This window comes from Theropithecus gelada, chromosome 1, assembly GCF_003255815.1.
Source record: "Theropithecus gelada isolate Dixy chromosome 1, Tgel_1.0, whole genome shotgun sequence".
NCBI lineage: Eukaryota > Metazoa > Chordata > Mammalia > Primates > Cercopithecidae > Theropithecus > Theropithecus gelada.
The window spans coordinates 14,955,111-14,967,396 of NC_037668.1; the positions used below are offsets into that span (position 1 = coordinate 14,955,111).

At 45.3% G+C, this 12,286-nt stretch overlaps 2 non-coding genes across 2 annotated transcripts; both read right to left on the reverse strand.

The window, feature by feature from the left end:
- Window positions 1-1,590: 1,590 nt before the first annotated feature.
- Window positions 1,591-1,754, reverse strand: LOC112614741. Its single transcript, XR_003117124.1, has one exon. It is a non-coding gene; the product is annotated as a U1 spliceosomal RNA (small nuclear RNA).
- A 6,047-nt stretch (window positions 1,755-7,801) lies between these two features.
- Window positions 7,802-7,875, reverse strand: TRNAN-GUU. Its single transcript has one exon. It is a non-coding gene; the product is annotated as a tRNA-Asn (tRNA).
- Between the last annotated feature and the right edge of the window lie 4,411 nt (window positions 7,876-12,286).

Genomic DNA, 12,286 nt, shown 5'->3' on the forward strand with positions numbered 1-12,286 from the left:
ACCCACACTGATGGCAAAAAAAAAAAAAAAAAAAAAAGATGCAAAAATGAGAGAGAGAAAGAGAGAGAGAGAGAGACCTGTCCTATAGCCACACTTAGTGGGTAAAAGCTAAAGAGTTCAATTTCTGCTCATGATACTTAATAGAACATAGAGAACATGAGCCAATAGCTCAGTGGGTTCAGATCTGCACCAAGTGCCTGTTGGATGCAGGATTCTACTGTCTCCAATAATATGTCTCAGACGGGCTAATTTTTTTTTTTTTTTTTTTTTTTTTTTGAGACAGAGTCTCGCTCTGTCGCCCAGCCTGGGATGTAATGGCGCGATCTCGGCTCATTGCAACCTCTGCCTCTCGGGTTCACACACACCACCACGCCCGGTTTTTTTGTTTGTTTGTTTGTTTGTTTAGTAGAGATGGAGTTTCGCCATGTTGGTCAGTCTGGTTTCGAACTCCCGACCTCAGTTGATCAGAAGTAGGTGAGGTCAGAAAACATACCCTGGGAGAGGCTGGCACAATGCCCAGAACCGCCATCGCTAGGCCTGGGGTTTTCTTCTGTAGTGGATGCTAGTATTCATGTGGTGCAGGGACAAAACCAATTAGATACTTCTGGGAGTTAAAAAGAGATGAATTTACAGTGCCATTTGAGAAGGGGTTTTAAGGAATTTGCCAGGGTACTGACGCGTGTCAGGTGTAAACCGCAGGTTGAGAGAGAGCTAAGTATTTTCTGTCCATGAAGGTGATAAGCGAGGGCCTGAAGAAAGAGGGAAGGGGGAGGACGCTGGCGCCAGAAATGGGAAAGGGCTGCTTGGGGGCGGGAAGGATGGGTGGGGGTGCTATCTAGAAACCTGCCTGGCAATGGATGTAGGATGTGGAAGCGAGACATCAAACAAGAAGCTGTCACTTGAATAAAGTCTGAAGAAAGACTAGATATGTAAACGGCAGGAGACAGCAGGGAAACTGGACCCGGCTCCTCGTAAAACTTCCCGCCTTATATTTCAGGGAGGATTGCAGCGCATTTCCGCCAAGACAAGTGAGACTGCGGTTCTGACCTGCGGGCCTCAATGAATATGCACTAGGGACCTGGGCGCTGGGAGAGCCGTTCCCCTACACAAAGTAAGCGTGTTATGTATACAATCCAGCGGTGACACTAAGAGCCCCAAAGGCCCTGTTTTCTTCCCAAAGAACAGCGCCCGTCTGCATAGTTTGTACCTGGCTCTATGAAGTGAGAACGCATTCCCCGCTAGCACAGAAATCCTACAAACTACTGTGGGGGCTGCAGTTAAGCAGAAGCTGTATAAAAGGTGACTGGGGGCTAGGGAACAACACGAAGATTTTTACAGATCGTGAGAACCCAAGACACTGGAGACCATGGACCAATCTCTGCAGAAGGCAGCCCCGCATAGAAAGGGAAGAGCTGTGCAGCCTTCTCGGTAGTTACCTTATGTTGCAAGGGCTGAAAGTTCTTATTTCTCCTCTGACAGAGAATCGATATGTTACTTACCATTCTCCAGCCTTCCACAATAAGAATAACATTTACATGCCACACAAAACACAAACTTTAGTACACAACCTATTCTTTTAACTAAAAAACTCAGGGGAAAGCGCGAACGCAGTCCCCCACTACCACAAATTATGCAGTCGAGTTTCCCACATTTGGGGAAATCGCAGGGGTCAGCACATCCGGAGTGCAATGGATAAGCCTCGCCCTGGGAAAACCACCTTCGTGATCATGGTATCTCCCCTGCCAGGTAAGTATGAGCTCCTGCACCTCCGCCCCGCCACAGCCTCATACGTCTCACCCTTTACACACAAGGTCACTTGCCCCGCGCACTCCCGAGCCCTTCTAGCCCTGGCACACAGCTGGGACTCTCAGGTCCGACCAGCGGTCCTGAACCCGCTCCCACAGCACGGGAACTCCTTCGTGGGAAGCAGCAGCCCCTGCGCTGCCTCATCTACATAGAAGTCGCCCTATCTGTGATGTCACCGACAGTGCCTTTCCCAGTCCCTGCCTTTCTGCCACTCAGCAGACCAACCCGCTGCGGAGCCAGCAAAAGGAAGTGACGTCTGCCTCTGCTTTTTCCCTCCGCCCCCGCATCTGCTCTCTCCCAAAAAAGCTGGTCGTTAGCCTGTGTTGAGTAGCAACCTTTCGGCGGCCAGATGGAGGCTGGGAACCCTTCTTTAAATAATGGCTTTTAATTCGCAGACTAGAACGTTTAGGATTACAAAAGAAACCGGTTCTCTTCACATCCTTATCCTTGGGATGTAGCATTCGCTTGAAATTGGAAGCAGTTTAATATCAGAGATAAACCATATTTATGAAAGTAAAGAGACTGCTCAGATGACTGCAAACCAGCCTTCCTTACTGGTTTTATCACTGGTAATGTTATAAAGACAGTTGTCCAGTTTCATGAATCTTGTAGGTTTTTTTTTTTAATTTTTTTTTTGTTTTTTCCAAATTCAGTATTGTAGAAAAATATGCTGCCCCAGAAGAGATTATTGGACACTGTCAAACGAGGTGTTGGACTTTGTCATCTCTTGCACAGCCATCTCCAGACCTTAGTGCTTACTTCATGTTAGTATTTTATATTCTGCAAAGACAAAAATTAAAATAATCCAAATTTGACACAAATACCTGGGATACATCTTATTTGAGATGTTTAACAAATGTCTGGATCATCTTTTCTTATATTGGATTACGGCACAAGAAACACTGTGAAGTAAGCAAAGTTGGAATGCCCAAGTCAAAGACCATTTTAATATTTCCAAGTAGATTTGAGACAGAAATAATACAGGGTGGTCACAGGATAACAAATTCTAGGCAGCAGATTTACCTGACTTAAAGGCTATGGGCTCATAAGACGCTGAACAACCAGTGTGGACCAAGCTGGGTAAGACTGACTGGACACAATGTGGTGCTGGATTTGACGTAGGTTTTACCTAGGCCCTCATTATATGCTTATTAACATACTAAATCACACACCCACCAGTGCCATGACAGTTCTGAGACCAATGTTTGATGTAAAAATGGATGGCACCACAGTTCCGAGACATCTCCACCTTTACCCAGGAATTGTCATGATTATTCCACTCCTTGGTTAAAGTAATCCATCAAGATGAAACCCCAGAACCCATTGTTCTCTCTCGGATATGCCCGAACTCCCCTTTCCTGAGTGTGTACTTTTTGCTTTGCAATAAATCTCTTCTTTCACTGTTTGCAGACTCATCCTTGACTTCATTCTTGAGATGGTGTCAAGAGCCTGGACACCACGGCTGGGGTCGAGATCCCACCAGTGTCCGGGGACCTCCCCCAGACCACCAGTATCACATTCTACTCCATCGCTCAAATCACAAAATATCGAGTGGAGAGTTCTCCTTGGAGACCATAAAGTAAAGATTCTGTGGCATGGCGGCCAGTCAGGCCACTGGAAGTCATGGAAAAATATTGAAAATGAGGGATTAGGTGATGGTATAGTAACTGCTGAATACTAAATACTAAAGCCAGGCCCCATTCCCTGGATAGTGACAGGGAGACACACGGTCCACGTAATAGTGGAGAAATACTTTCTGGGTATCTGACCAGACTTTGTGGAAAGAACTGGCACCATCCTGCAGATGTAACCGCCTGATGGGTTCTTCCTGCCCACTGTACACACGAAATCAATTCATGGAGACCATGGCATTGCAGTAAAGAGTTTCATTGACACAGGCCAGCCACAACCTGTGGGAGACAGAGTTATTACTCAAATCGATCTCACTGAAGGCTTGGAGGTAAGGGGTTTTTCAAAGACAGTTTGGTGGGGAGGGGGCTAGGGTTTGGGCAGTGCTGATTGTTGGAGATGAAATCACAGGGGTGTGAAAAATGGCCCTCCCGCATTGAGTCAGCTTCTGGGTGGGGGCTAAGGGACTGGTTGATTTTCGGGCCAAATGGTGCCATCCAGTAGTCAGAAATGCAAAAGCCTGAAAAGATATCTCAAGAGGCCAATCTTAGGTTCTACAATAGTGATGTTCTTCACAGCAGTAATTGGGGAAGCTGCAAATCTTGTGACCTCTGGAATAACGGCTGGTAATTATTTAACAAGGCATACATCTTAGTAGAATTCAGGCCCCTTTCATCCTTCTAACTTGGTGGCCTTTCATTAGTTTTACAGGGGTAATTTAGTTTTGGGGAAGGTTATCATTTAAACCAAACTTTTTGGCTGTCCCCAACCTTTTTGGCAGCAGGTACTGGTTTCATGGAAGACAATTTTTTCATGGAAGGGGATGGTGGATGGTTTCCCGATGAAACTGTTGCACCTCAGGTCATCAGGCATTAGTTACAGTCTCGTAAGGAGTGTGCAATCTGGAATCCCTCACATGTGCAGTTCCCAATAGGGTCCGAGCTCCGATGAGAATCTAATGCCAATGCTGATCTGACAAGAGGTGGAGCTCAGGGGGTAATGCTCCAAAGCCTGCAGCTCACTTCCTGCTGCTCGGCTGAGTTCCTAACAGGCCATGGACCAGTACCTGTCTTGTGGCCCTGGGGGTTGCAGACCCCTGATTTAAATTATAAACACAATTTTTCCCAAAGAGAGCTTGGGAGAAATTGCACAGGAATGAGCAAAGACAGCCAGCCTGTGAGGCTAGAACCAAGATGGAGTCAGCCATGTCAGCTTTCTCTTATTGTCACAATTTTGCAAAGGCAGTTTCTGAGGGACTACACTGGACAGTTGTTAAAAACATCAGACAGATTTTATTGTATGTACTACAGTAGGCGACAGATTTTATTGTATGTACTACAGTAGGCAAGAGAGACCAGCAGAGAACTGAGCTCAACCTCAAATACAACAGGAAGAGTTGAAGACTATAGCCAATTGGCAAGATAAGAAAGTTAGTGGATGGAAAATTACAAAGAGGAACTTGATTAGCTATCAAAGGTGGTTGGGAGGACTCTTGCTAAACTAGACTCAACAGTACTCTTTCCTAAAACTGGACTTGGCAAGCAAAGAACTAATAGAGAAAAGGGCTCAGAGGAATCTACTAAGGTTTGGTCAAAGATGGAGTCCTTGTCAACTCTACATTGAAGCTTCTGCAAATAAAGACCAAGCAAATGAAAAAAAGCAAAGGCTATTTATTCTGAGCATGCTATAGGAGGGAGTCAGTCACTGTTACTTGTGTTTTGGCAGAGACTTGAAGGCAGTCAGAAGGGTGGGAAAGCTTTTTAAAAAGAAAGGCTTCAGGTATGCTTGGACTGGAGGCTGTCAGCATGGTGAAGCTGTAGATAGATGAAGAAAATCAAAATATTTTACTCCAGAATATATTTCTTTGGCATATTTTAAGATGGCTGTCAGAGAGCCAGCAAACAGAAGTAACTCTGCAAAACTATCTTTTGTAGGGGAAATTTTCACCTGGAGAGAATCTGCATTAATCCAGCCTTCCCTTGTCAGGATTGAGAAATAAAAATAAGCCCAAGGCCCTACAACCAACTGAACCGACCCCCTCTTGGCTGACAGGACCGCAGAGAAACCTTGAAAGCTGTTTCTGGCTGACAGGATAGGAGGTCGGACATGCCCCCTTAAAACCCCTCCCTCACTAACTGCCATTATGAGATGAGGCAGGAGAGCAGCAGAGGGAATTGGAAGTTGGATAAAGGCAGAATAAGTAAAGGCAGAAACAGAAGCAAGGAGATGTGGCAGGAGAGCAAGAAGCAAGATAAAAGGCAGAAGTTGAGCAGCCAAAACAAAAAGTAAGATTAAAAAAAGCAAGCAAGGCCAGGCGCACTGGCTCACGCCTGTAGTCCCAACATTTTGGGAGGCCAAGGCAGGTAGATCGCCTGAGGTCAGGAGTTTGAGATCAGCCTGGCCAACATGGCGAAACGCCACCTCCACTAAAAATACAAAAAATTAGCTGGGCGTGGTGGTGCACTCCTGTACTCCAGACTACTCAGGAGGCTGAGACAGGAGCATTGCTAGAACCTGGGAGGCAGAGGTTGCAGTGAGCTGAGATTGCGCCACTACACTCCAGACTGGGCAACAGAGGCGACTCTGTCTAAAACAAACAAACAAACAAACAAACAAACAAACAAACAAAAGAAGGAAGCAAGGACCCCCATTGCTGGCAAGATCCAAACCAGTAAAGGGGCAGCTCCTCAGAGATAGACATGTGCATTCGAGGAAAAAAGTATCCTTAACACGACTCTATATGATAATCAGCTCATTAAAACTCAGGCATATGGACTGCATACCATGCATGTACTGAAAATTATGGGATGGAGGCAACATGCAAGCACACAAGCGCCAAAGTAACTAAGCAACCCACCTATCAATCTAAAGGCGAACAATGGCTAAAGATTAGGCATCCTTGTGAAGAGAAGAAAAAAAAAATCACACATAAAAAGACCCAAAGTACATCAAACTAATACTGATCTCATCTCCCAGAGGTCAGCCCACTCTCCCCACTCCGAGAGTGTTACTGTGCTTAATAAACTTTTGTTTTGCTTTGCTGCTTTGTATGTGTCATGTACAATTCTTTGTTTGGGACACCAAGAGCCTGAAACTGCACGGCACCATCTGGTAAGAATTAGGATTTTTTTCCCTAAGGGTTAACAAACCAACTCTTTGGAAAGACTTGCTTCACTACTGTTATCAACCAGCAGCCTGATACTTTCCCTGCCTTTTGTGGTTTTGACAAAGCAGCCAAGCAGCATTTCCTCCTGATAAGAGACCACCGACCTAGGAATGATTCTGGCCAGACTACAGAGGATGTGCAGTGAGGGTTTTAATGTCCTCTGCTTCAGCTTTTGATGTCAGAGGGCTGCAAACTCCACTCTCAGATAGCTAATGCCACCATTTTATGAACAGGGGCCCCATGGAGAGGCACGAAACTCAACTGCACATCTGCACATGTTTCCTCTTATAAATATTCATATTGGAATATTATTAGGTATTGCTCCAGTGAAAGATACATTTGCAGAATGTACTCAAATTAGAAGCATTATATAAACACTATAATGTAGCAATGGTGCATTCAGTTCTCTACACTATAGAAATATCTGCAGTGTAGACATTTCCACAATGACCAAAGATATGTGTACCAGAATAGTGACTGCAGCATTCTTTGTAATCCTAAAACCATGAAACCAACCTCATCCCAAAAACATTTTTTTTTCTTTTGAGATAGAGTCACACTCTGTTGCCCAGGCTGGAGTGTATACCGATCTGAGCTCCCTGCAGCCTCCACCTCCCAAGTTCAAACGATTCTCCTGCCTCAACCTCCTGAGTAGCTGGGATTACAGGCACATGCCACCACACCTGGCTAACAAAAACATTTTGAAAAGGGTTAAATAAATCATGCACAAACTGGGGAAAAATACTGTTTTCAAAAATGATGGAGAGGATCACTATGATGATGAGTGATTCCACTGGTCACATTATTGATAGAGCAATCAGTAAATCCAGGCATATCCTGGAGATACTACTGGACTCCTATTACTAAAATATGAAAAAATGGAGGCATGTAAATTACTCATTTAAGCGTATAACGGACTGAATTAGAATTTTATCACACCAGAAGTGGGTTCCTAGGTCTCGGTTTCAGCTTTCCTGTGTTACACAGGTGTAACCCCGCCATTTCAGGAGATACCCGGTTTAGAATCTGGTCGGGAAGGTGGGCTGGCCCTTGACATGGATCAGTCATAAATTAGTGGCTTGGGACTGGCCCGCGACATGGATCAGTCATAAATTAGTGGCTTGATACTGAGGGAAGATAAAATTTCCCCCATTTGTCTAGTGATTGTCAATGTGTGAATGCTTTAAAAGTTGCAATAAGCGTCCCTGGGTGGGCTCGAACCACCAACCTTTCGGTTAACAGCCGAACGCGCTAACCGATTGCGCCACAGAGACAAGGATTGCTAGTTCTACTACGCGATATACGAAGGGCGCACTCACTAAACTTCCTCTGTCCCGTTTATTCTCAGGGCCCGCCAGGCAGGATGACTGAGCACGGCCTTGGAAAACCAGAGAGATTAGAGCGGTGAGTTGCGCTGGTCACGTTGGACACCTGCGCGTTAGGAGATTTTGGAGCCAGACGGAGAGCCGAATGGCCTTCGCCTGCCCTGCCCCTCTCCTGCTTCAGAAGCCCCCAGAAACTCCCCGGTCGGCGACCCAGCCCGAGCAGCCTGGGGTCCCAAGGGAAGCTGAACACCCGGCGGGCTCCCGGGATGGTTCTTCCCGTTCTTTGTGCCGCCTTCACCCAGTGAGGGAGCCTGTGCCCACCCTGCCCAGTTGCTTTCGGGGCCGCTGCGGAGCTTTCGCTGCAGTCTTCGGATCCTGTGTTCCGCACGGGGGCTCCACCAGGGCAGGGATGGTGGCGAGGGTCGCTCGTGGGTCCCCTCCCGGGGAGCAGGGTCTGGCACTCACCAGGGCGCACGACTAGGACTTGCCGAATGAATCCATCGTCGCCTTTAGCTTTCAGTCCTTTGAAGAGCCCTAAGAGTGGAAATCAAGAGTTTTTTCAATGGGGAAGTTCTGTTTACAAAGTGTTGATTTCTCGACACCCCCGCGGGGCGGGCAACTGGCAGGGCCTCCGGTGCACCTTCTGCGCGGTGGAGCCGCGGGGGCTCAGCTGGGCGGTGGTCGGGTCGTGGGACCGTAGGGCGGGAGCAGCGGAAGGGAAAAGCAAAAGCTGGGAAAGAAGCCGGGGAGCGGCGGACCAGACCTCCAGACCTCCTGAAAGGCTCGTGCAGAGGCACAGGTGAGATCTTCTGGAAGTGAGAATTCTTTTTGTTTGTTTATTTATTGTAGCAGAATGGGGAAATGGAGAGAGAACCTGAAAGAGCCCCAAACTCGAGGACCTGTTGCTCCCGTAGAATAACATCTTCCAGAACTAGACGGAAACCTAGGCGTCTGGGAACCCTGAAATCCATGGAGGAGTAGCATCATCATGACCCTCTGTGTTCCTTTTTGCAAAGGACTTGCTTCCATTGTTTGTTTGTTCAATTGTCTGTTAAATAAATAAATAAAACTCTTTTCATATATCTTTAAAATTACTTTGGTTCTATTATTTTATGATTACAAATAATGCTGCAGTCATCATTCTTGTACACTTCTCATTGCCCACTGGTATATTTCTATAGGGTAGAGACCTGGAGAGCAGTTGTTCCAGCATAGTGTTTACATAGCTTTTATTTCATTCCATTTTCTTTCCTTCGTTGCTTTATTAGCTATAACCCTTTTCTTATTTCAGTGGCTGCTTTAGGGTTTCTGGGATACATCTTTAATTTATCACAGTCTGCTTTCAGGTGTCATCATACCTCCCTTTCTGACCTTTATCCTAGTGTTATGTAATTTTACTTTATTTATTATAAGCTTTGTGATTATTATTACTTTTATTTATTATGTCAAATATTTTTTAAAATATTTAAATTATAAGAAAACATATAGTACATGCTTTCTAAATGCCATTTCCAATATTGGTTTCTTTGTATGGGCCCACATTTTTATCTGGTATCCTTTTGCTTCTGCTTGGAAGACTCTTAAGATTTCTTGTAGCGTGGGTTGGTGAATTCTTTTAGCTTTTGTATGTTTTTCAGTATCCTTATTTCACTCACAGTTTTGAAATTTTATTTTTGCATAGAATTCTAGGTTACCTTTTTTTTCTCTAGGTACTTAAAAAATGTTGCCATTTATGAAGCATTGTCATTATAATATCATCTTTCTTTCCTGTGTTTGTAAAAATGGCATAAAGCCAGTTTCTCGTGCTGGTTATATAATTTTCAGAATGTGTATTTAAAATTAAAATATTAAATTTTACTAAAAAACTAAAAATATTAATCATGAATGTCCTAGATTCATCTTAAGTTCCACCAACAGTGCGCTTAAAATGTGCCCAACCGGAGAGTCAAAGCTACCTGCTGACGTGTAATTTGTGTTTGTGAGGCATTCTCAACAGCATTTGCTTTCCCCAGCCGAGTGATTTTCCTCACATCTGAATGTCTTCAGTGCAAAAGGAAACCTTTTTCTTTGCAAAAATACTTTGAACTATTCTTACTTCAAGTAAGTGCATTAAAAACAAACTTCTCAGTTGCATCCCTGGAATCCATGGAAAGCCTGAGAGAGACAATCAAGTGCTTCAGGATCTAGAGCTAAACAGGGGAGGACAAAGCCTGGCTTCTTCACTAGGAGTCAAGCCAAAGTCAACTGATTTGGTCTCCAAAGGAGACTGGAACTCGGTTCACCAGTGAGGTGAGGATCCGGCCCAGAGGAGGTGGACTTTCTCTTCGTGGTGCCTTCAGATGGGAAATCTCCTAGGATTTCTTTCTTTCCCTTTGATCTACTTCCAACTCTCCCGTTCTATTTCTTCAAGAGTTTTTTCGGATTCCTACTGAGAAGGAACTAAGGGCCGGTGCCCTTCCCTACCGGTCCCTCTCTGGTTGGGTGTCTTTGGCGCCCAAGCTCACCTGGAACTTTGCTGCTTGCCTGAGACAGCGAGAGGACCAAGGAGGGCGGCGGGTGCGGTGGGAACCACAGAGTCACCTCGCACCTGCGCCTCCTGGGTTCCTAGCAAATTGAATAAATGTCCCCTGGAGCTTCTCTGCAGGTCATAGGGAAGGGGAGGGTGGCTGCCGACCCAGCGGGAGAAGCTTCAAGAAGCATCGGGAGGACCTGGCCCTGACCCTGGGCCTTGAAGACAGGCCTGACCAGGCTGATTTTGACGAGTAGGCCCAAAGAAAAGGTTCAAGGGCGGCCCAAACCCTGACCCCGAGATTAAGGCTCTTAAATAAGTCTGACGGTTTTGAGAATCATCATTAGAATCGATCCCGCCTGTATCAGGAGACTCCTTTGCCAAAATTCAGAGACCAAGAAAGAGAAAGATTGGGCAGATCAAAGTCTGTAATTAACCCAAACAGGAAACATAATTTTTCTGAAAAATAGTATGTGTGCTGTGAGAAAAAGACTAGCCTCAAGGAGAATCTGCTTTTTGGCTTGAGTGTAGGGAAGAATGGAGTTGCAACCAACAATGGTGTATTGAAACGGTAGGTGCATCAGGATGTAGACATCAAGGAATTAAAAATATTTTACCTCCAAATACATTGCTTTGACATATTTTGATATGTCTGTTTAGAAAGCCAGCTGCAGACGTAGCCCTGCAACGTTATCTTTTGTTGGGGAGATTTGCTTATGTAGGGAGTCTGCACTGATGCAGCCAAGTCTTTCCTTGCCCAGATCTAGGAAAGATGAACTGAAATCCTGACACCTGTAAAGGTCTGAAGGAAACTTTTAGGGTTTATTCTCTCTGAGCGCTGCTACCTGTAAGGTTTCATTTACATATTCAGACCAACTTTGCTAGCCAAGCCTCCTCTTCTCTGCCTCCCATAACCTGTCTTGCCCACAATAAATGGATACACCACTGACTCTGATGGAACCTGGTTTTGGCCATGCTTTGAGCCCTCATTCATTCTGTTACCTTGAGATGGTATATAAGCTTCTGCATCCCATTATGGGTAGGGTAGGGTAATCACTCTGTGGTATCACTCCCCATGTACATGTCAGTACATTTTATGCCTTTTCTCCAACTAATCTGCCTTTTGTGACTTGATTTTTGAGTGAAACTTCAGAGGGTTAAGAGGGAGGGATTCCACTGACCCCTACAGTTTTGGAGCTGTAAGCAGGATAGCAAAGCTCTGCTCTTCTGGAAGCTGCAGTAAAGAACCCAGGATCTGATCGGTTGTCATAAGGGTAAGAACTTTTTACCAGCCAGGCTCCCGGCCTCCTTCTCTATGTGGAATCTGATCAAGTGGACAGGAAAAGTCACTGTTTCTTTTCCCTCTCCAAAATCTTGATTAATGGGAGAAAAGGATTTGTGTGACTAGTCTTGGGTGTAGTGACTCTGGTGTGCTTTTTGGTACTTTGTGGTACCAATTCATATTGTTTAATCCCCTTCTTCCCAGAAATTGTCTGTTCCTTTGTCTTTGTCTCTATCTGTTATTCTGTCATAAAAGGGGATACTGGTTGAGGTTCCTTCTCATCTTATTTGATGCCCTTGAGAGCTTGACTTGTGACCAAGTGGGAGCATTTTCTCTTGTTTTCCCCTATCTGGTAAGAGGTGGTAACTTTCAGGTTATAGTAGGTGGCCTGTCTGAAAATGGCTGGGAACCCGAGCACACTTTTTGTTCTGACTATGTCAAGCTCTTGGGGTTTGTCTTAAGAAATCTCATCCCTTCGAGGCTTTTGTCATCTTAATTCTTATTGCCTGATTAGTCCTAAGAAAGCTCAATCCCAAGAGGGCCTACATGGTATCACAGACTCACAAGTC